General features: G+C 35.5%; 2 long non-coding RNA genes across 2 annotated transcripts; one reads left to right on the top strand and one right to left on the bottom strand.

The window, feature by feature from the left end:
* Positions 1 to 2,456: 2,456 nt before the first annotated feature.
* Positions 2,457 to 5,176, bottom strand: LOC137039594 (uncharacterized). Its single transcript, XR_010897713.1, has 3 exons — positions 5,059 to 5,176; positions 2,826 to 2,923; positions 2,457 to 2,744 (listed from the first exon to the last, which is right to left on the bottom strand). It is a non-coding gene; the product is annotated as an uncharacterized lncRNA (long non-coding RNA).
* Positions 5,142 to 6,461, top strand: LOC137039593 (uncharacterized). The gene is made up of 4 exons (XR_010897712.1): positions 5,142 to 5,265; positions 5,380 to 5,892; positions 6,034 to 6,135; positions 6,296 to 6,461. It is a non-coding gene; the product is annotated as an uncharacterized lncRNA (long non-coding RNA).
* Positions 6,462 to 11,271: the final 4,810 nt, after the last annotated feature.

Genomic DNA, 11,271 nt, shown 5'->3' on the forward strand with positions numbered 1-11,271 from the left:
TTATGGAGTGCTGCAAGGAGCTGTGTTAGGCCCTCTGTTATTTCAATAAGGTATTACTTATAAAATAAAATAATAATACAATTTGCACTTTGAATGATGTGCTGTTATTGCATCCCCTACAGTTAAATACCGGGGTGATATTCTAGACAGCAACTTGTCTTTCAAAAATCTGCCTTCTTCTACCTCAGAAACTTCACTAAACTTCAGAACATGCTATCTGTTTCTGATGCAGAAAAGTTAGTTCATGCATTCATAGTTCATAGTTCATGCATTTCTAGCTGTTTGTCCTGCATCCTCAATAAACTGCAATTAGTCTAAAACACACACAGCTGCTAGAGTTCGAGGAAATAGGTTGAGAAAATATGATCATATAACCCATTTTATAATCTCTGGTTAAATTCTGTATTGATAATAATGTATTGCTACTGACTTATAAGACCCTAAATGGTGTATCTCCTGTGTATTTAAAGGTGCCCTAGAATGAAAAATTGAATTAACTTTGCTATAGTGAGTGTGCAATGTCGTGGAATGTATATGCCAAAAGTCATTTTGGCGTGCATATGATACACTGTTTTTTGCATGCATATGATATGCACTTAATGGCGTATATATGACACGCTCTCTTGGGTAGGTTTAGGGTAGTTGGGTTCGTATGTATAATACGCCATAAAATGCTTATCATATGCACACAAAAAACAGCGTATCATATGCACGCCAAAATTAGTTTTGCCGTATACATTCCATGACATTGCACACTCGTAATATTTATACACATTTTTCGTGAGATCCGGCTGGGACATCACATACAGTGAGTCTCAAACAATCTTCTATCGCCCTACAATCCATCACATTCTTTAAGGTCACACAGCTCCTGTGTCCTTGTACCATTCTATAATTGCGAGTACCCCATGTTCGTGATGTTTTTGTAATATATTTGTAATATATTTTAAGAAATATAAAGCCCCAGTGCTTATTTTCATAGTAGAAAACCCAGGTATTTAACTGTCCGATATTGTAAAGTTGCTCATTCTACTATGTATGTATTATGCTTGATCTCAAACATAAATTCATTTCATAGTCTTACTTTCAGTTAGATTAGATAATTAAGATATTTGGTTGTGCTCTTCAAAAATAATAAGTGTTTACTGTGTATCTTGGTAGAGATTTATCTTAAAGTCTGCCATGGAAACTAGCAGGTATAACCCATAATTAAACAATTTAATAATTGATTAAAAAGGAATTTATACCTGTATGATATTATGCCGGACCAGTGCGGTTTGGAAAATGGATGAATAGATGATTCAGCCGCGGTCCGCATTTTCTGATGAGAGGCGGGAATTCATTCAGCGCGGCTATCACATTATAGGTATTCTTAGCCGTTAAGCCATACATCGGTTCACTCGTTATTGTGGTCCATCGTGGGATTGAATAAGTGCACTCAATGTCCACAATAATTTCGGACACCACTACAAATGGCTGTCCCCTCAAATAATGCCCAATTCAAGGGTACAGGGGGCAATTTCAGACAGCCAAGGACAGGAACTAAACAAAGGAAGTAAATATTTCTCATGTCCAGTCACGTGTTATTATGATACCTTGCGATCAACTGTGTTACTGCCAATGGGGACCCTGGGTTTTATGTAAGACCCTGTTTGTGGTATGGGAAAAAGGAAAACTTTATTTCTTCACATTACTAACTTCCAAATGCATCCCTAATTATAGAATGACCCACCTAATAGGATATCTAAGTCCTCTAAATGAGGGAGAGCGTTTCACATTTGGCTCCTAAACTCTGGAATAGTCTTTCTGATAATGTTCGGGGCTCAGACATACTCTCCCAGTTTGAGTCTAGATTAAAAACACAGCCCTTTAGCCAAATATTCACATCATGCATCTCATAACCTTGTACTCCAGTTATATCAGTGCACATGATTATGTTTGCTTAATGTTATGAGCAGCAGCTACGGTTATTTTCCATTTGCTTTTCTGTTTTATCTTGGGATGCCTTTCCTCATGTAAGCAGTATAATAAGTAAGAAGTACCTATAACTGCAATGATGACGGAAACACTGAGCAGGACAGATGTGATGATGATGGTCAGATTTCTCCAGGATTTCTGCTGTCGTGGAGCGTCATGTGACTCTGATCCTGAAGTCTGATTCCTGTGGACAAATTCTGTCAAAAATGATAATAATAATAAAATCCATTTAGTGTTGAGCCAGAACAATAAATGATCAAAATATCATAACACAGTATATATATATATATATATATATATATATATATATATATATATATATATATATATATATATATATATATATATATATATATATATATATATATATATATATATATATATAAATAATTTTAAATTACAACATTAAACATCATAGTAAGAAAATGACTTACCGCTGATGTAGATTTTGGTGCCGTTGTTGAACTTTAGCGGTTCACTCGTTTTCACACAATAATAAACTCCTAATTCATCACTGGTGATATTTCTGATGAACAGACGACTGTTAGTTTTCACTGAGTATTTGTGTTCAGAGATGCCGTTTTCATATATAGCTCCTTCAAATGTGCTATCAAAAGTGCGTAAGATCAACACTGGAGGATCCGGTAATATCAGTTTGAACCAGTAAATCTCCTTGATATCAAGATCACAGTTTATAATCACATCAGATCCTAAAGTCACTGGTGTGTGTGTTAGACTCGCTGTGGCTTCACACAACATGAACAGATCTATGAGAGAAAGAAAAACACAATCATTAAGATATAAGATCAAAAGTACACTCATTTAATCAAATGTGCTGAGAAACTCACAGATGTGCAGCTGTATGATCTTCATGGTGTGATCCAGATGAATAATATCTGCTATACTGATCATTCAAACATCTCTTACTGTGAGAGGAAACACAAACCTCGACCACACACACAAGAGAGGAAGTCATGAATTCATGATCACACCACCTATTTATTCATTTTTAATTTAATTCTTCAAGGTTTTTATTCAAGGTTCAAGGTTCATATTGCGAACCTACTCCATCTCTTCCATGGATCTAATTATTACCAATTTATCTTTTTTTTTTTTATTCTCTTTACAACTGATTCTATTTTTATTTTTACACATGGCATTCTTTTTCCTATGCATATGTTATCACTATTTTAATTCATTTCTATGTAAAGCACTGTGAATTGCCATTGTGTATGAAATGTGCTTTAAATAAACTTGTCTTGCAATCGCATGATATAAAGAAAACTATGGAAGCACATTTCTGCCACTAAATAAATAAAAAAATCAAGAGTAATTGCGACTTCTGAGTGAGAAAAAAAGTCAGAAATCTGAGATAAAAAGTCGCAATTTTTTTTATTTATTTAGTGGCGGAAAAGGGCTTCCATAGATTTCTGACAAAGTGCTACTTGAACAACTAAAGAATATACATGTTTTAATAAGACTACAAAAAAAAAGAAGAAGAAAGGTTAACAGCAGCTATGTGTCCAAACCAGTAAAACAGTTTTATCTAAAGGAGATCCTGCAGTAGCTCTGCCCTATCAACGTGATCTCATGAAAATACGTGAGTATTTTTACGTAAAGTGTGATTCTACTACACGTGCATTTACTAACGTTTTCACACACAATAAAACGTACAATACTGACTTATTAACAGCACTAAAATGTACAATAATGACGTATTGACAGCACTAAAATGTAAATTATCGACGTTAACGTGTAAGCAGCCAGCCACCGGCTCCCATAAATCGTGGCATTAATATTGTTTATTTTATATCCAATAGTCACATCAATACATGTTTTCAGTCACATTTATTAAATGCATTTTACTAAGTTAATCAACCTAATGTAAAATAACAGAAATATAAAATAACATTTTGCTCTCGTGACATCACTACAAACTTATTTCGGGTAACTATGTTAAAAGAAGACTGAATTTTAAAACCGTCAGATGAATAACATTCTTGCCAACCATTTTGTAGTATTTAGCTTGTTTGCTGTGAGACATAAAAAGGCATTTTCTCCTATTCAGCAACTGGCGATCACAATATACACCAAAACACAACATCAATTCACAAAACGCAACACTTTATTCGTTTGCTGTAATCCAAATCGTTAGAATCCATATGTTTGCGAGAAACAAATCTAAAATTGAGCCCGGTGATCTTCATCTCCTCTCAGTAGCGCGACGGCAAACATCAAATCTCGCGCTCGTAAATTCAAATTTAAAAAACGCGCCCTCATGAAGCGTTACGACATGATTTACGGCAGTGGCATCGAACGCTCATTGGCTCTCGCCTGCTTCGTCACAGATTTTGACATGTCGTGTTTCAGTCGATTTGTATTTGAAATGGGAAACGCGCAACTTCACGGAGAGAAGCCGGATTAATATTTTCATTGATTAATAGCTAAGCTAACATTCTGCTCTGTACCTCATACAAAACTATTAACGTTATATACCACCAGAGAGGACTGCGACTGCAACACATCTTCATGTGAACTACTTTTGGTACCGCTTTTGACATTTTTGCAATAAATAAATTATTGTGATTACACTGGTCTGTCTGTTATGCTTTGATTTATAACAGTACATTGTTTTAATAAATGCTAATGAGTAGGTTTAGGGGTAAGTGTAGGATTAGCCGTTCAAAATATTTTTTTAATGCTATATTGTTACCAAAATCGTCATTTTCCAACGTTTTACCTTTTATTTTCTTTATATTCTGTATTAAATTGGTAGGTTTAGGTTTTGGGGTAGTGTTAAGGGATCGTAGATTAATCAATAAAATGGTCAAAGGGAAATTATATAGATATCTTTATGATATAAAAAAAAAAAAAAAAAAAATGTTTTTACCAGAATAAAGATTTGTACTCTCAAAAAAAAAGATTTCATGATGGATTCATAAATATTTTACGTTTTTTAGCTGTAAAAATGTAATAATACTACGTTTAAATGTTGCAAATACGTCTATATTTTACATTTTAGCACTTCTCCAAACGTACTAAGACGTACGTTTAGTCTCTTTGAAAGTAACGTATTAATACCTACGTATTAAGGGTGAGACCAGGCTGGCCCTATAGAGGCAGTCGATGAGAGATTGCCACTCAGCGATTGTTTCAGCAGGATCCTCTAGAGATTTCCGGCTTCACCACTGGATGGCAGATGAGCTGAACTTCTGTGTGGAGGAAAGCGATTCATATTTAAGCGCTTTACTCACGACAACAACATGAAGCTCATTCGGCTTCAGCTCTGTGAGTTCATTACATTATATCATTATTAATCTTGCTGCTTCATCATAAATAGCTATGACTTCACATGGTTTTAAGCGAGCAATCTTAATTATGATGCATGTTTTATTTTAATAGATGTGTTGTTCTGTTGTCAAGCTGCCAACTCACTGATCTGGGATCAAATGTGACCCTAAACTTTGATCTTGATGAAAATGAGGTTTATTGGATTTGACCGAAAACACCAGATCCTCCAACAGTGATTCTACGGTCATTCCCAACACCCATATCACCCTTTTACTCAAATAAAACCTTCAGAAAGAAATATTCAGTGCATTTTAAACACTGTCTGGTTATAAATAAAGTGACTGCTAGGAGTTATTTCTGTATGAAAACAGGCACACCTCCAAAACTGAGCAACAGCACCAGACTGCACTTCACCGGTGAGTTCATTTACTCCTTCAGTGATTAACACTTAATGATGCTTGCAGGTGTCATTCACTCCTTCCCTCTTTAGACAGTTTCTCTACAGAATCGACTCAAATAACTGAGTGTCAGTGGTGGAGTTTATTGATCAGGATCAGACACAATGTCAGATTATTATCATCATATCTGGACTGATGAACGGGCTGCTGCTCATTGTGCTGATCGGTGAGTGACGGTTCTTCAGATTAGTCTTTTGACTATTATTTTGTTTGTATCTCCATATATATATATATATATATATATATATATATATATATATATATATAATTCTAATATTATATATATAATTCAATGTTTCATTCTTAGTTTTTGCAGTTAGAAAAACAGAACGGCTGGAAAAGCATGTTTATAATGCTGATTTACTGCTGACACAAGTTATATATGAGCCTCGAGACCCAAACCAATCAGGTAAATTATATAAAATCATCAATATCAATACTAAAATTCATGTTTTGACGATTATGTAATTTCTGATGACCTTTTATTCCAACAAACTATAGTAACATTTACTTTTGATTCATTCTGGTTGGAACTGCAACTGAAATGTTTGTCTCAATATTGTTTTCAGGATGCTGAGAGGGAATATATGAGCTGCGTTAAATATTCATCCTGTATGTGTGATGATATGACATGTTCATAAGATATCATGTGCTTTACATTGTGATTTAATTAATTGCATTGTGATTTGTGGAAATTGTTTTTTTTTTTACTGTGTGATATCAGGAGTATTGGAGAGACTTTGGCTGCATGGTTGTTACTTTTTACACCAATAAAAATGGATTATAAATGGATTATAAAGTCATTTTTTTATTTGCATATACAAGTTTAAGCTATTGAGCATTTCTACAGTCATTGGCTGAGACAAATATCACATTAACCATCATTTTTAGGTCCATTGATAAATCTTTAATTCATATTGATGTTTAGTTGTTAATTCAGTCAGGATCTGCATATAAAATGTATATATTGGATTGTAGCGAACAATAAATTAAATGGAATAAAGAAAAGTGGTTCTTTAAAAATGGTGGTTCTTTAAAAAATGTATTATTATAATAATGTATTATAATATTTTTTTTTAAAGAAAAAGAAAAAAAGACACAAGCAACACCATGTGGTTAAACTCAACTGAAGCACAAACCAAAACCAGAAACATGTTCCAGTCGTTCGGTCAGTTTGTCACCTTTGTCTCGAGTGAGGTTTAACTGTGAAACGAGTGTTTTTCCAATACCTTTATGTGTCTCGGTTCTCACAGTTGTCTAAACCTCAAGTGGAAACAGAAGCATTGTTTTGTCTGTAAATCTACAGCTGCATGTTTAGTGTCTGAGAGATTGACATGTGTTATAATGTGTGGAAATCACCTTCACTCTTGATACTGTAGTTTATATATCACTGTAAATGTCCAACAGTTAATAGACTGCAACTGTCAGGGCCACGTCACATTATTCCAGAGTCATTCTAGGAGGAAATGTGTTAGTAGAAATGCTGAAACTTGGCCCTAATTTAGAAAAGCAAAAGCAAAATAAAAAGCGAAAAAGGCAACATTAACATTGGCATCTGAGATGTAGAGACACAGTATGAATCTTTTTGTTGCAAACACATGTGCAGTGAAACAAACAGTTAAACATCCACAGTTCTGCTGCTTCACATATCAGAGCCAAAACTAACAGCTCTAGGTCGTCCTCAGACGAGCCTTCCATCGTTGCCTCCAGTCATCCCGATTCTCCATGCATCTGGCCGGTTCATTGGTGCTATGGGCTCCTGCATCCCTCTTGAGTATGTCCACGTACGTTAGTGTGGGACGTCCTCTTGACCGATGGCCATGTGTTGGTTCCCATGGCACCAGCTTGCTGGCTGGCAGCTCTTGATGCCTTCGGCAATGTCCTGCAAGTCTCATTCTCCTCACAGCAATCTTATTGCTCACTCTTGGTACTCCCTCATACAGGATTTTATTGGTTACATGCTCACTCTTGCTGAGGTTAAGCACTGCACGCAACATCCTGGTGTAGCACCCGTCCACGGACTTCTCTAAGGTTGGATTCAGGGTCCAGCATTCACTGCCATAGAGGAGAACAGACTCTACCGTCGCGTAGAAGAAGCTGAGCTTGATTTGGCGGTAAAGGTTGGAGATCCATACACTGTTCATGCCGTTCAGGGCCCTCCAAGCAAGTGCCTTCCTCACTTTTAGATCTTGCAAATATATTTGTATAACAAATATAAACCTTTTCAATTACATTTATGATTCATTTGAGTTTTTTTTAGTTAATTTATTATTCTGGAAAATTCGAAACCTTTACACAGACAGATTTTTAGTCTAAAAGTGGAAAACAGGGAAAGATGATTTTAAATTAGAAACATTTCAGCATTTGCATATTTCATCTTTATAGAATATATTCTTTGTATAAACACGCCTGTGTTCATCAGTCTTGGAGTTACAGTGGGACTAATAATAATATTTTTATTTTTTAAAGTGCCTTTCAAGAACCCAGTTTCGCTTCATAATACAATACAGTACAAGAGTTGTCTGGCTAGTACCAGACCAAGCTTAATTTGAGATTGAACATTGCTCTGGGGAGTCTGCTCTACAAGACCACGGGGCTTGATCAACAGGCATCGACCCATCGTAGAGAAGTAGAGAGGAAAATAATTATGTACTGAGCATAGAGAATAGATGAGTTAAGTTGGGACTTAAATGTCTGTAGAGTAGGTGTGGTACGAAGATTCGGGGATAGCTAATTCAATAGCTTAGGGCCTATAACACTAACAGCTCTACCACCCACAGTAGAGCGTTTATATTTGGGTACAACAAGCAAGTTATCATTGCTAGATCTTAGGGTCTGGGCAGGAACATATGATTGCACCAATGCTAGGTATTGGGGTGTGGGGCCATGAATTGCTTTATGGACCAAAACTAACAGTTGGATACAACTGGCCACAAGAAGCCTGTGAAGTTGGTTGAGGATGGGAGTGATATGTGCAGATTTTTTTGTTAATTTAATTTTTTTTGTTAAGTTTTGAACCATTTAAAGGCGATGTATAGCTTTGGTAGGTAAACCGCGGTATAAGGTGTTACAGTAGTCCAATCGGGAGGTTATAAAAGTGTGAATAACAGTTTCAGCATCTCTGAAGTTAAGGGAACGGCGGATACGAACAATATTTCACAAGTGGAAAAAGCGTGATTTAACAGTCTGACGAATATGTGAGTCAAGGCATAACGTGGAGTCAAGCAATACTCCCAGATTTCACAGTTTTTGAAGGCCTTATCTGGACACCATCAATATAAATGAAAATGTCATGTTGTGGTAAAGTCTGTGATTTAGGGCCAATCAACAGGATTTCAGTTTTATCAGAATTAAGCTGTAAGAAGTTATCAGTAATCCAGGTTTTAAGTTTCTGAAGGCAAGAGTTAACAAAGCGATATTCGATATTATATATCAATATAAAATTCGATATTCCAATATGCATTCGAACTTGACGTGAAATATCCGTAATTGAATTATAAATAAACTATCCGGTTTTTAAAGTGCCATGTAGCGTAAGCATACGTGTAATCTGTTTAAAAGTCCAATCTGAACGAAAATGCTCCATATAAGCACCTCAATCGTAATAAAAATGCCCAAACTGAATGAAATTGTAATCGTTTTGAGATGTGTGGGATAAAATTTTTATGAGTCGATCAAACGAAACATTTCACCATGTAAACGACCTGACCAGATTACTTTTGAGTGTGTCCTTATATGACGTACACCGCGCGTGCCGCGCTCACATGCACCAAGCATGTTGACAAGAGGAAAGTACATTTTTCTGAGGGATACACTTTTTATTTTGTAAGAAGTTTTGAAAATGCTGGCATAATGACACTGTCCCTAAACCTACCCATGTAAGCAAACAATCAACTACTTCAACTTCGCCTGACATTAGAATAAATTTTTTCTGAGATGATTATTACACTTTACAACAAATAAATAGCTTTTATAGAACCGTATAAGTCCTGGTGGCCGCTGAGAGTTGCTATGGCACCCGTAAACATATTCCAGCTGCTGGAGCAGACGGCAACAGTGTCCGTTTTTTTTTTAAATGGGGTGTGGGTCGTAAAAATTTTAATATATTCGAATGCATTGGTTGATATTTGATATCCGTTTGCAATAGATTTTTTTTAAAAAAAATGACAGCCCTAGTTGGGTGGCAGCAGAGCTGCTGCGTGACTGGAGTTAATAGAGGAAAACGTGAGTATAGAGCAAACGATCAACAGTTTAATCTACACTGTAACAAAAAAAATAATTTAAAAAAATGGCTCCAATTGAAAATTTTCTAGTGACTGATCACATCTAAATTTTTTAGTTGGCCGAATTGAGTTTTAATTCTGTGAATTGATGAAGTTTAATTAACAGAAATTCAGTTCGGCCCACTGAAAACATTTTATGTTATCAGTCACTAGAAAATGTTCTTTTGGAGACCTGATTTTTTTTTTTTACAGTGTAAAGTTTAGGCTCGATATATTAGGCTCGATATTTAATTAAATAAGTTATCACTCTTCTAAAAGGAATTAGGCCTAAAAGGGCCAACTTTTGATTGTTTAACGGTCCATTAAAACAGGTCAGTATTTTTTTCAGCTGTTTTGTAATTAATGCAGGTACTTCTGTTGTGGTTATAATTATTATTTAATTAAATGAGTTTAATTATCACGTGTTATCTTATTTTTGAGTGAAAAGTCTTTATGTATACATATTTGTTTAAATTATAGGCTAAGTTAAAATAACGTTATTAACCGGTATTTTTTCCAATCAAACCGTTTTCGGAACAGTAATGTTTAATGAGGAATGAAAAAACGGAAAACGCTAAAATATCGATTCTGCTCGGAGTGAACCGTTTAATATTTTTTTCCCGTATTTATGCCCTGGTGGCCACCATAGTAGCACATCACAATGCAGAGGACGTTATTTCCTTAGGAAAGTATGGCCTCAGAGGCACCAGGAGGTTAAATCCTCTAAGGCCATGTGTTTTTCCTTCTTGGGTTTTTTCTACATTGGGTAAAAATCATAGTTAAATACTATTAGTATTAAAGGAAGTGTATGTACGATTGTGGTCAAAACTGGTACTGCAATAACTTTCAAATGACTGTAGAGCGGTGTATCCCCCTCCCCCTGACTCGATGTTGCCAGATATGCTGCAGGATCAGCAGGAACGTTTGTAGCTGCAGCTGTGGTAGCTAGAGCAGATCTGGCAACCCGGATGCAGAAACACTACTGACTTCGTGATTGGTCGATAGGTGGAGGGTGGAGCTTCAGGCCAAAACACAACATGTCAACATCAACAACTTTCAAATGACAATATCCTGGCGGGACTACTGTTGTCAGAGATATAAGTATTAGAAATTAACATGATTTCTTAAATTCTAGTGCCATATCAGGGCCATTTTATGATTAATTGAAATACATTTCTTACAAACAGCTCCTTTAAATCATTTTATTTCTTTTAATTTGCACACATAAATGGTTATATAAACAATTACATTCTAGAGCAATTCTCAAAATGGAGACACTGAAG

This window comes from Pseudorasbora parva, chromosome 14 (genome assembly GCF_024679245.1).
Source record: "Pseudorasbora parva isolate DD20220531a chromosome 14, ASM2467924v1, whole genome shotgun sequence".
Classification (NCBI taxonomy): Eukaryota; Metazoa; Chordata; class Actinopteri; order Cypriniformes; family Gobionidae; genus Pseudorasbora; species Pseudorasbora parva.